The following is a 12,564-nucleotide window of genomic DNA, read 5'->3' as shown; positions in this document are numbered from 1 at the left end:
GATTTATGCATCAATTACTTACTCATGTAAACCCTAGTAGCTAGTCTAGTATAAATAGGATAATTTACTATTGTATTAGACATCTTTGGTCTCAGTTTTGTTTTATTCTTCATCTTAGGAGGCTATTGATCATGTTTTAGGGGGCTGGCCACTCGGCCATGCCTGAACCTTTCACTTATGTATTTTCAACGGTGGAGTTTCTACACACCATAGATTCAGGGTGTGGAGCTCTGCTGTACCTCAAGTTTCAATACAATTACTATTATCTTCTATTCAATTCTCTTTTATTCTTATTCCAAGATATACGTTGCACTTCAACTTGATGAATGTGATGATCCATGACACTCATCATCATTCTCACCTATGAACGCACGTGACTGACAACCACTTCCGTTCTACTCTAGGCCGGGCGCATATCTCTTAGATTCCCCAACAGAATCTTCATGGTATAAGCTAGAATTGATGGCGGCATTCATGAGAATCCGTAAAGTCTAAACCTTGTCTATGGTATTCCGAGTAGGATTCTGGGATTGAATGACTGTGACGAGCTTCAAACTCCTGAAGGCTGGGCGTTAGTGACAGACGCAAAAGAATCAAGGGATTCTATTCCAACCTGATTGAGAACTGACAGATGATTAGCCGTGCTGTGACAGAGCATAGGACCATTTTCACTGAGAGGATGGGATATAGCCATTGACAACGGTGATGCCCTACATACAGCTTGCCATGGAAAGGAATAAGAAGGTTTGGATGAATGTAAGAAGAAAGTAGAGATTCGAGAGGAGCACATCATCTCCATACGCCTATCTGAAATTCCCACTATTGATTTACATAAGTATTTCTATCTTATTTTATTTTCTGTTTAATTATTAATTTTCGAAACCCATAACCATTTAATCTGCCTAACTGAGATTTACAAGGTGACCATAGCTTGCTTCATACCAACAATCTCTGTGGGATCGACCCTTACTCACGTAAGGTATTACTTGGATGACCCAGTACACTTGCTGGTTAAGTTGAACGGAGTTATGATCACACCAGGGATTATTAAGATCCCAATTCATCACACCATGATCTCTTTGGGGTATTTTTGATTTCATACAAATACAAAGAGACCAACTTTGAGGATTACAATTTCGTCCACCAAGTTTTTGGCACCGTTGCCGGGGACTATTTGAATTACAATTACGTGCAACCACAGCACCAAGTTGATCCGCCAACAACACCAAGTTTTTGGCACCGTTGCCGGGGATTGTTCGAGTTTGGACAACTGACGATTCATCTTGTTGCTCAGATTAGGTAATTTTCTTTTCAAAAAAAAACTTTTCAAAATTTTTCTTTTCTTTTTCAATTTTCCAAAAATATTTTCGAAAAAAATTAATAAAAATCCAAAAAAATTAAGAAAATCATAAAAATAAAAAAATATTTTGTGTTTCTTGTTTGAGTCTTGAGTCAATTTTTAAGTTTGGTGTCAATTGCATGCTTCAAAAAATTTTTTCTTGCATTTTTCGAAAATTTATGCATTCATAGTATTCTTAATGATCTTCAAGTTGTTCTTGGTAAGTCCTCTTGTTTGATCTTGATGTTTTCTTGTTTTGTGTTGTTTGTTGTTTTTCATATGCATTTTTTGTTTGTTAGAGTCCATGCATTAAAGATTTCTAAGTTTGGTGTCTTGCATGTTTTCTTTGCATCAAAAATTTTTTTCAAAAATATGTTCTTGATGTTCATCATGATCTTCAAAATGTTCTTGGTGTACATCTTGACATTCATAGTGTTCTTGCATGCATCATGTGTTTTGATCCAAAATTTTTATGTTTTGGGTCATGTTTGTGTTTCCCTCTCTCTTCATTAAAAATTCAAAAATCAAAAAAATATCTTTTCCTTATTTCCCTCCAAATTTTCGAAATTTTGGGTTGACTTGGTCAAAAATTTTTAAAAATTAGTGGTTTCTTACAAGTCAAGTCAAAATTTCAATTTTAAAAATCTTATCTTTTCAAAAATCTTTTTCAAAAATTATATCTTTTTCATTTTTTTCATTTTTCAAAAATTTCAAAATTGTTTTTCAAAATATTTTCAAAATCTTTTTCTTATATTTATATCACATTTTCGAAAACTCACTAACAATTAATATGATTGATTCAAAAATTTGAAGTTTGTTACTTTCTTGTTAAGAAAGGTTCAATCTTTAAGTTCTAGAATCTTATCTTGTAGTTTCTTGTTAGTGAAGTAAGTAATTTTAAATTTAAAAATTAAATCTTTTTATCTTTTATCTTATCTTTTTCAAAAATTTTATCTTTTTCAAAATTTGATTTCAAAATATCTTATCTAACCTCTTATCTTCTTATCTTTTCAATTTGATTTTAATATCTTTTTCAACTAACTCTTTAACTTTTTGTTTGTTTCCTATCTTTTTCAAAACCAACTAACTACCTATCCCTCTCTAATTTTCGAAAATATCTCATCTCTTTTTCAAAAATTCTTTTTGTTTTAAATTTTAATTTTAATCTTATCTTATTTCTAATTTTCGAAAATTACTAATCCCTTTTTCAAAAATTATTTTCGAAATTTCCCCTTTCTTTTCTTATTCTATTTAATTATTTATTTACTAACACCTCTCTTCATCTAAAAATCCGAACCCAATCTATCCCTTGAGTTTGGATTCTTCACTTTTCTTTCTTCTACCCTTTCTTCTTCTACTAACATAAAGGAATCTCTATACTGTGACATGGAGGATTCCTCTTCTTTTCTTGTTTTCTTCTCTTTCATATGAGCAGGAACAAGGAAAAAGGCACTCTTGTTGAAATTGATCCAGAACCTGAAAGGACTCTGAGAAAAAGGCACTCTTATTGAAATTGATCCAGAACCTGAAAGGACTCTGAAGAGAAAATTAAGAGAAGCTAAGTTACAACAATCCAGAAACAACATTTCAGAAATATTAGAACAAGAGAATGAGATGGCAGCCGAAAATAATAATAATGCAAGGAGAATGCTTGGTGACTTCACAAAGCCAACATCCAAATTTGATGGAAGAAGCATCTCCATTCCTGCCATTGGAGCCAACAACTTTAAGCTGAAACCTCAGCTAAAACATGATCTCTCAAAATCTGAATGGATGGCAAAATGCATCCAACAGTACTAAAGAGGCAGCTTCTGAAGAAGCTTATGATCATGAAAACCCTGCCATGGCAGAGGTTAATTACATGGGTGAACCTTATGGAAACACCTATAATCCATCATGGAGAAATCATCCAAATTTCTCATGGAAGGATCAACAAAAGCCTCAACAAGGCTTTAACAATGGTGGACGCAATAGGCTGAACAATAGCAAGCCTTATCCATCATCTTCTCAGCAACAGACAGAGAATTCTGAACAAAACTCCTCTAATTTAGCCAATTTAGTCTCTGATCTGTCAAAGGCCACTTTCAGTTTCATGAGTGAAACAAGATCCTCCATCAGAAATCTGGAGGCACAAGTGGGCCAGCTGAGTAAGAAAGTCAGTGAAACTCTTCCCAGTATTCTTCCAAGTAATACAGAAGAGAATCCAAAAGGAGAGTGCAAGGCCATTGATGTAATCAATATGGCCGAATGCACAAGGGAGGAGGAGGACGAAAATCCTAGTGAGAAAGACCTCCTGGGACGTCCCTCAAGCAAGAAGGAGTTTCCTATTAAGGATCCACAGGAATCTTAGGCTCATATAGAGACCATAGAGATTCCATTAAATCTCCTTCTGCCATTCATGAGCTCTGAAGACTATTCTTCCTCTGAAGAGGATGAAGATGTGATTGGAGAGCAAGTTGCTCAATATTTAGGAGATATCATGAAGCTAAATGCCAAGTTGTTTGGTAATGAGACTTGGGAAAGTGAACCTCCCTTGCTCATTAGTGAACTGGATACCTGGATTTAGCAAATTTTACCTCAAAAGAAACAAGATCCTGGCAAGTTTTTGATACCTTGTACCATAGGCACCATGACCTTTGCAAAAGCTCTGTGTGATCTGGGGTCAGGGATAAATCTTATGCCACTCTCTGTAATGGAGAAGCTGGGGATCATTGAGGTACAACCTGCCTTATTCTCATTACAACTGGCAAACAAGTCATTGAGACAAGCTTATGGAATAGTGGAGGACGTGTTAGTAAAGGTTGAAGGCCTTTACATCCCTGCTGATTTCATAATCTTAGGCACTAGGAAGGAAGAGGATGATTGCATCATCCTTGGAAGACCTTTCCTAGCCACAGCAGGAGCTGTGATAGATGTCAACAGAGGTGAATTAGTCCTTCAATTGAATGGGGACTACCTTGTGTTTAAGGCACATGGCCATCCCTCTGTGACAAAAGAGAGTAAGCATGAAGAGCTTCTCTCAGTTCAGAGTCAAGAAGAGCCCCCACAGTCAAACTCTAAGTTTGGTGTTGGGAGGCCTCAACCAAACTCTAAGTCTGGTGTTAAGACCCCATATCCAAACTCTAAGTTTGGTGTTGGGACTATACAACATTGACCTGATCATCTTTGTGGCTCCATGAGAGCCACTGTCAAGCTATTGACATTAAAGAAGCGCTTGTTGGGAGGCAACCCAATTTTATTTATCTAATTTTTATTTTATTTTATTGTTATTTTGTGTTTTATTAGGTGCATGATCATGTGGAGTCACGAAAAAAATATAAAAATTAAAAACAGAATAAAAAACAGCAGAAGAAAAATCACACCCTGGAGGAAGCACAGACTGGCATTCAACGCCAGTAAGGAGCATCTGGCTGGCGTTCAACGCCAAAACAGAGCATGAATCTGGCGCAGAACGCCAGAAACAAGCAACATTCTGGCGTTTGAACGCCAGGAATGTGCCTAGAAGAAAAGCTGGCACTGAACGCCAGTAACAAGCATGAAACTGGCGTTCAACGCCAGAAACATGTTACATATGGGCGTTGAACGCCCAGAATGTGCACCACTCGGCGTTTAAATGCCAGAATGGTGTGCAAAGGCATTTTACATGCCTATTTGGTGCAGGGATGGAATTCCTTGACACCTCAGGATCTGTGGACCCTACAGGATCACCTTAGGATCTGTGGACCCCACAGGATCCCCACCTACTTGTAAATCATGTTGTCTCCTAATCAAGTTTGTATTCGTAGGTTTTGATGAATGACAAACCAACAAACGACATGAAAAGACAAACCAACAAACAACTTGAATGAACAAGCATGAAGAGTTGAAAGCAACACAACAACAACAAGAAACTCAAGTCCACAACATTTGAAGACAAGTATAGTGTCTTAGGACTTAGGTAACTTCTTGTTAAGAACCAATTGCTAAATCTCTCAACACACACTCACAAAATGTTTTGATGCACATCTTGCAATTCGATGCTAGCCAAATGGTTTAAAAACTTATTTTTCAAAGGTACAAAAGCATAGGAATTGACTCTAACAAGTTTGAGATCAATCCTAAGCATTTTGAAGTGATTTTAAGCCATTCTTTAAGGTTTGCATCGATGCACACTCATCTTGCATCGATGCAAAGCATGCAACGACTTGTTGCATCGATGCAAAGATGTTTGCATCGATGCAACCTAGCTGAAAATTCAAATTTCAGCGTCAAAGACACATTTGCATTGATGCAAAGTGTTATGCATCGATGCAAATAATTCAAAAACATAAAAAACGGCTAGTTTTGACATAAAGGCTTCATCCCATTAATTCCCCAACGTTTCTAAGGTTTGGGGAATCTATAAATAGATGGATTGAAGCCTTATTTCACAAGTTTGGGAAATCTATAAATGGATGGATTGAAGCCTTATTTCACAAGTTTTCGATATTAGAAAGCCATCTCGTTCATATTTTTCCTTTTACACATTTTTAAGTGATAAAATACACTTTTTGAGAGAATATATCATTTGGTTCAATAGTGCTAGACTTGTAATCACACACTCTTCTAGAGAGCACTCATTTCATCTCAACAATTCTTTGAGAATTGTTCCTTTTTTTGTACACCTTGTAAATTGGAGTGTGATCTCCAAATTTGAGTCAAGAGTTATAAACACTATAGTCGGTGAGGATACCAAAAGGTATACTAAGTACTCAAGGCAAATCTTAGAGAAGGTATCTCTAAGTGGAGTGAGTTAGTATACGAGTGGTGATTATATACCGTGAGGTGTTAGAAACTAAGGACTCGGATTGTAAAAGGTTTTGCGCGAGCACCTTGAAGCTTGGCAATAGTGGAACTTCTCAATTGCGATTGAGAAAGAAAGTGGACGTAGGACAAGGATTGTGCCGAACCACTCTAAATAGCGTTTGCATCTCTCCAAACTCATCTCTTCAATATTATTGTCTTTTACCTTTGTGCAAATAAATTGTGATCGAAAAGTAGCTTCGTAAGTACTTAAGGAGTGGCTTAAGTCCGATTGGTGAAAAGCTTGATCAATTTATTTGAGTTGGTGTCTATTGGAAAGTAAAAGCTCCTTATAAATGCTTAGCAATTGAGTTAAGCTCTTGGAAAAATACTAGTACAATAACACTTTTTGTATATTGTCTTTAACTTTCGTAAAAAGATTAATTGTTGTTGCAATACTCAATTCACCCCCCCTCTTGAGTAATTGTGCATAGGTTCTACACTACTATATTCCCACCTTACCTCCTAATCCTATTTTACTCTTCCCCATGTCACACTTCCCAAAACCCTTCACCAATCACATCAATCTCTCTTTCCAATCACCTATTCACCACTCACATCCATCCACTCTTCCCCATAAACCCCACCTACCTTCAAAAATTCAAAAACATTTTCCCACCCAATCCCACCCTAAATGGCCGAACCAACCCTCTCCCCTCTCCCTATATATACCCTTCCATTCCACTTCATTTTCACACAACACTACCCCCTCTACTATACCTTGGCCGAATCCATCTCCCCTCACTCTCCTCCATTTTCTTCTTCTTCTTCTTCTCTTATTTCTTCTCTTGCTCGAGGGCGAGCAATATTTTAAGTTTAGTGTGGTAAAAGCATAAGCTTTTTGTTTTTCCATTACCATCAATGGCACCTAAGGCCGGAGAATCCTCTAGAAAAGGAAAAGGGAAGACAAAAGCTTCCACCTCCGAGTCATGGGAGATGGAAAGATTCATCTCCAAGAGCCATCAAGACCACTTCTATGATGTTGTGGCAAAGAAGAAGGTGATCCCTGAGGTCCCTTTCAAGCTCAAGAAAAATGAGTACCCGGAGATCCGACATGAAATCCGAAGAAGAGGTTGGGAAGTCCTAACCAACCCCATGCAACAAGTCGGAATCTTAATGGTTCAAGAGTTCTATGCCAATGCATGGATCACTAGGAACCATGATTAAAGTATGAACCCGAGTCCAAAGAATTATCTCACAATGGTTCGGGGGAAATACTTAGATTTTAGTCCGGAGAACGTGAGGTTGGCGTTCCACTTGCCCATGATGCAAGGAGATGAACGCCCCTACACTAGAAGGGTCAACTTTAATCAAAGGTTGGACCAAGTCCTTATGGACATATGTATGGAAGGAGCTCAATGGAAGAGAGACTCCAAAGGCGAGCCAGTCCAACTAAGAAGACTGGACCTCAAGCCTGTAGCTAGAGGATGGTTGGAGTTCATTCAACGCTCCATCATTCCCACTAGCAACCGATCTGAAGTTACTGTGGATCGGGCCATCATGATTCATAGCATCATGATTGGAGAGGAAGTAGAAGTTCATGAAGTCATCTCCAATGAATTCTACAAAATAGCAGAAAAGCCCTCCACCATGGCAAGGCTAGCTTTTCCTCACCTTATTTGCCATCTATGTTACTCAGCTGGAGTTATCATAGAAGGAGACATCCTCATTGAAGAGGATAAGCCCATCACCAAGAAGAGGATGGAGCAAATAAGAGAAGACCAAAGAGCAATGAGGGAGGAGCAACAAAGGCAAGGAAGGGACATAGAAGAGCTTAAGAACATCATTGGTCCTTCAAGAAGAAGACGCCACTAAAGTGGACTCATTCCTTGTTCTTATTTCTCTGTTTTTCGGTTTTTTATGTTATATGTCTATTTATGTTTTGTGTCTCTACTTCATGATCATTAGTATGTAGTAACTATGTCTTGAAGCTATGAATAAATTCCATTAATCCTTCACCTTTCTTAAATGAAAAATGTTTTAATTCAAAAGAACAAGAAGTACATGAATTTTGAATTTATCCTTGAATTTAATTTAATTATATTGATGTAATTTATCCTTGAATTTAGTTTAATTATATTGATGTGGTGACAATACTTTTTGTTTTCTGAATGAATGCTTGAACAGTGCATAAATTTTGATCTTGTTGTTTATGAATGTTAAAATTGTTGGCTCTTGAAAGAATGATGAACAAAGAGAAATATTATTGACAATCTGAAAAATCATAAATTTGATTCTTGAAGCAAGAAAAAGCAGTGAAAAAGCAAAAGCTTGTGAAAAAAAAAATTTGGCGAAAAATATAGAAAGAAAAAGAAAAAGCAAGCACAAAAAGCCAATAGCCCTTAAAACCAAAAGGCAAGGGTAAAAAGGATCCAAGGCTTTGAGCATCAATGGATAGGAGGGCCCAAGGAAATAAAATCCGTGCTTAAGAGCTCTGGACACCTCTAACTGGGGACTCTAGCAAAGCTGAGTCACAATCTGAAAAGGTTCACCCAGTCATGTGTCTGTGGCATTTGTGTTTCCGGTGGTAATACTGGAAAACAAAATGCTTAGGGCCACAGCCAAGACTCATAAGTAGCTGTGTTCAAGAATCAACATGCTTAACTAGGAAAGTCAATAACACTATCCGAAATTCTAAGTTTCTAGAGAAGCCAATCATTCTAAACTTCAAAGGAAAAAGTGAGATGCCAAAACTGTTCAGAAGCAAAAAGCTACAAGTTCCGCTCATCTAATTAGAATTAATATTCATTGATATTTTGAAATTCACAGTATATTCTCTTCTTTTTATCCTAATTGATTTTCAATTGCTTGGGGACAAGCAACAATTTAAGTTTGGTGTTGTGATGAGCGGATAATTTATACGCTTTTTAGCATTATTTTTAGGTAGTTTTTAGTAAGTTCAAGCTACTTTTAGGGATATTTTCATTAGTTTTTATGTTAAATTCACATTTCTGGACTTTACTATGAGTTTGTGTGTTTTTCTGTAATTTTAGGTAATTTTTGGCTGAAATTGAGGGACTTGAGCAAAACTCTGAAAAAAAGGCTGACAAAAGGACTGCTGATGCTGTTGGAATCTGACCTCCCTGCACTCGAAATGGATTTTCTAGAGCTACAGAACTCCAAATGGCGCGCTCTCAACGGCATTGGAAAGTAGACATCCAGAGCTTTCAAACAATATATAATAGTCCATACTTTATTCGAAAATTGATGACGTAAATTGGTGTTGAACGCCAAGTACATGCTGCTGTCTGGAGTTAAACGCCAGAAACACGTCATGATCCGGAGTTGAACGCCCAAAACATGTTATAACTTGGAGTTCAACTCCAAGAGAAGTCTCAGCTCATGGATAGATCAAGCTCAGCCCAAGCATACACCAAGTGGGCCCCGGAAGTGGATTTATGCATCAATTACTTACTCATGTAAACCCTAGTAGCTAGTCTAGTATATATAGGACATTTAACTATTGTATTAGACATCTTTTGATCACTTTAGATCTAAGGGACATCTGGGGGCGCATAGTCCTTATACCATGGGGGCTGGCCATTCGGCCATGCCTGAACCTTTCACTTATGTATTTTCAACGGTGGAGTTTCTGCACACCATAGATTAAGGGTGTGGAGCTCTGCTGTACCTCAAGTTTCAATACAATTACTATTATCTTCTATTCAATTCTCTTTTATTCTTATTCCAAGATATACGTTGCACTTCAACTTGATGAATGTGATGATCCGTGACACTGATCATCATTCTCACCTATGAACGCGCGTGACTGACAACCACTTCCGTTCTACTTTAGGCCGGGCGCATATCTCTTAGATTCTCCAACAGAATCTTCGTGGTATAAGCTAGATAGATGGTGGAATTCATGGGGATCCGGAAAGTCTAACCTTTTCTGTGGTATTCCGAGTAGGATCCCGGGAATTCGGAAAGTCTAACCTTGTCCGTGGTATTCCGAGTAGGATTCCAGTATTGAATGACTGTGACGGGCTTCAAACTCGCGATTGCTGGGTGTGATGACAAACGCAAAAAGGATCAATGGATCCTATTCCAATATGATCGGGAACCAACAGCTGATTAGCTGTGTTGTGACAGAGCATTTGGACCATTTTCACTGAGAGGATGGGATGTAGCCATCAACAAGGGTGATGCCTCCAGACGATTAGCCGTGCAGTGACAGCACATAGGACCATTTTCCCGAGAGGATTAAAAGTGGCCATTAATGATGGTGATGCCCTACATACAGCTTGCCATGGAAAGGAGTAAGAAGAATTGAATGAAAGCAATAAGAAAGTAGAGATTCGAAAGGATTATAGCATCTCCACACGCCTATTTGAAATTCCCACTATTGATTTACATAAGTATTTCTATCCCTTTTTTATTTTATTTATCTTTTAATTATCTAATCCAATTACATTTGACCCTATGAATCCACTTAACTGAGATTTACAAGGTGACCATAGCTTGCTTCATACCAACAATCTCTGTGGGATCGACCCTTACTCACGTAAGGTATTACTTGGATGACCCAGTACACTTGCTGGTTAAGTTGAACGGAGTTGTGTCCAGACATAGTTGAAAAAGCAATGAATTTTACAAAATACAATAACAAAGGAATCACAATTTTGTCCACCAAGTTTTTGGCGCCGTTGCCGGGGATTGTTCGAGTATGGACAACTGACGGTTCATCTTGTTGCTCAGATTAGGTAATTTTCTTTTCAAAATTTTTCAAAAGTCTTTTTCAAAACTTTCTTTTCTTTTTTGTTTTTCCAAAAATATTTTCAAAAAAAAAATTTATAAAAATCCAAAAAAATTTAGAAAATCATAAAAATAAAAAATATTTGGTGTTTCTTGTTTGAGTCTTGAGTTAATTTTTAAGTTTGGTGTCAATTGCATGCTTTAAAATTTTTTCTTGCATTTTTCGAAAATTCATGCATTCATAGTGTTCTTCATGATCTTCAAGTTGTTCTTGGTAAGTCTTCTTGTTTGATCTTGATGTTTTCTTGTTTTGTGTTGTTTGTTATTTTTCATATGCATTTTTTTGTTTGTTAGAGTCCATGCATTAAAGATTTCTAAGTTTGGTGTCGTGCATGTTTTCTTTGCATAAAAAATCTTTCAAAATTATGTTCTTGATGTTCATCATGATCTTCAAAGAGTTCTTGGTGTTCATCTTGACATTCATAGTGTTCTTGCATGCATTCTTTGTTTTGATCCATAAAGAAAAGAGAAAAACACAAAAATGACGTTTTTAATTTTTCTCTCTCATCATTAAAAATTCAAAAAAAAAGAAAAAAAAAATCTTTTCCTTATTTTTCTCCAAATTTTCGAAAATTTGAGTTGACTTAGTCAAAAATTTTTAAAATTAGTTGTTTCTTACAAGTCAAGTCAATTTTCAATTTTAAAAATCTTATCTTTTCACAATCTTTTTCAAAAATCATATCTTTTCAATTTTATCTTTGTTTTTCAAAAATTTTCAAAAATATTTTTCAAATTATTTTCAAAAACTTTTTCTTATCTTTATATCATATTTTCGAAAATTAGCTAACAATTAATGTGATTGATTCAAAAATTTGAAGTTTGTTACTTTCTTGTTAAGAAAGGTTCAATCTTTAAGTTCTAGAATCTTATCTTGTAGTTTCTTGTTAGTGAAGTAAGTAATTTCAAATTTTTGAATTAAATCTTTTTATCTTTTATCTTATCTTTTTCAAAAATTTTATCTTTTTCAAAATTTGATTTCAAAATATCTTATCTAACTTCTTATCTTCTTATCTTTTTCAAATTTGATTTTAATATCTTTTTCCATCAACTAACTAACTTTTTGTTTGTTTCTTATCTTTTTCAAAACCAACTAACTACCTATCCCTCTCTAATTTTCGAAAATACTTCTCTCTTTTTCAAAAATTCTTTATAATTGTTTTAAATTTTAATTTTAATTATATCTTATCTCTGATTTTCGAAAATCACTAACCACTTTTTCAAAATTATTTTCGAAATTTCCCCTCTCTTTTCTTATTCTATTTAATTATTTATTTACTAACACCTCTCTTCACCAATAGATGTCAACAGAGGTGAATTAGTCCTTCAATTGAATGGGGACTACCTTGTGTTTAAGGCACATGGCCATCCCTCTGTGCCAAAAGAGAGTAAGCATGAAGAGCTTCTCTCAGTTCAGAGTTAAGAAGAGCCCACACAGTCAAACTCTAAGTTTGGTGTTGGGAGGCCACAACCAAACTCTAAGTTTGGTGTTAAGACCCCATATCCAAACTCTAAGTTTGGTGTTAGGACTATACAACATTGACCTGATCACCTTTGTGGCTCCATGAGAGCCACTGTCAAGCTATTGACATTAAAGAAGCGCTTGTTGGGAGGCAACCCAATTTTATTTATCTAATTTTTATTTTATTGTT

This window comes from Arachis duranensis, chromosome 2 (genome assembly GCF_000817695.3).
Source record: "Arachis duranensis cultivar V14167 chromosome 2, aradu.V14167.gnm2.J7QH, whole genome shotgun sequence".
Lineage (NCBI taxonomy): Eukaryota > Viridiplantae > Streptophyta > Magnoliopsida > Fabales > Fabaceae > Arachis > Arachis duranensis.
This window is presented reverse-complemented; position numbering follows the sequence as displayed.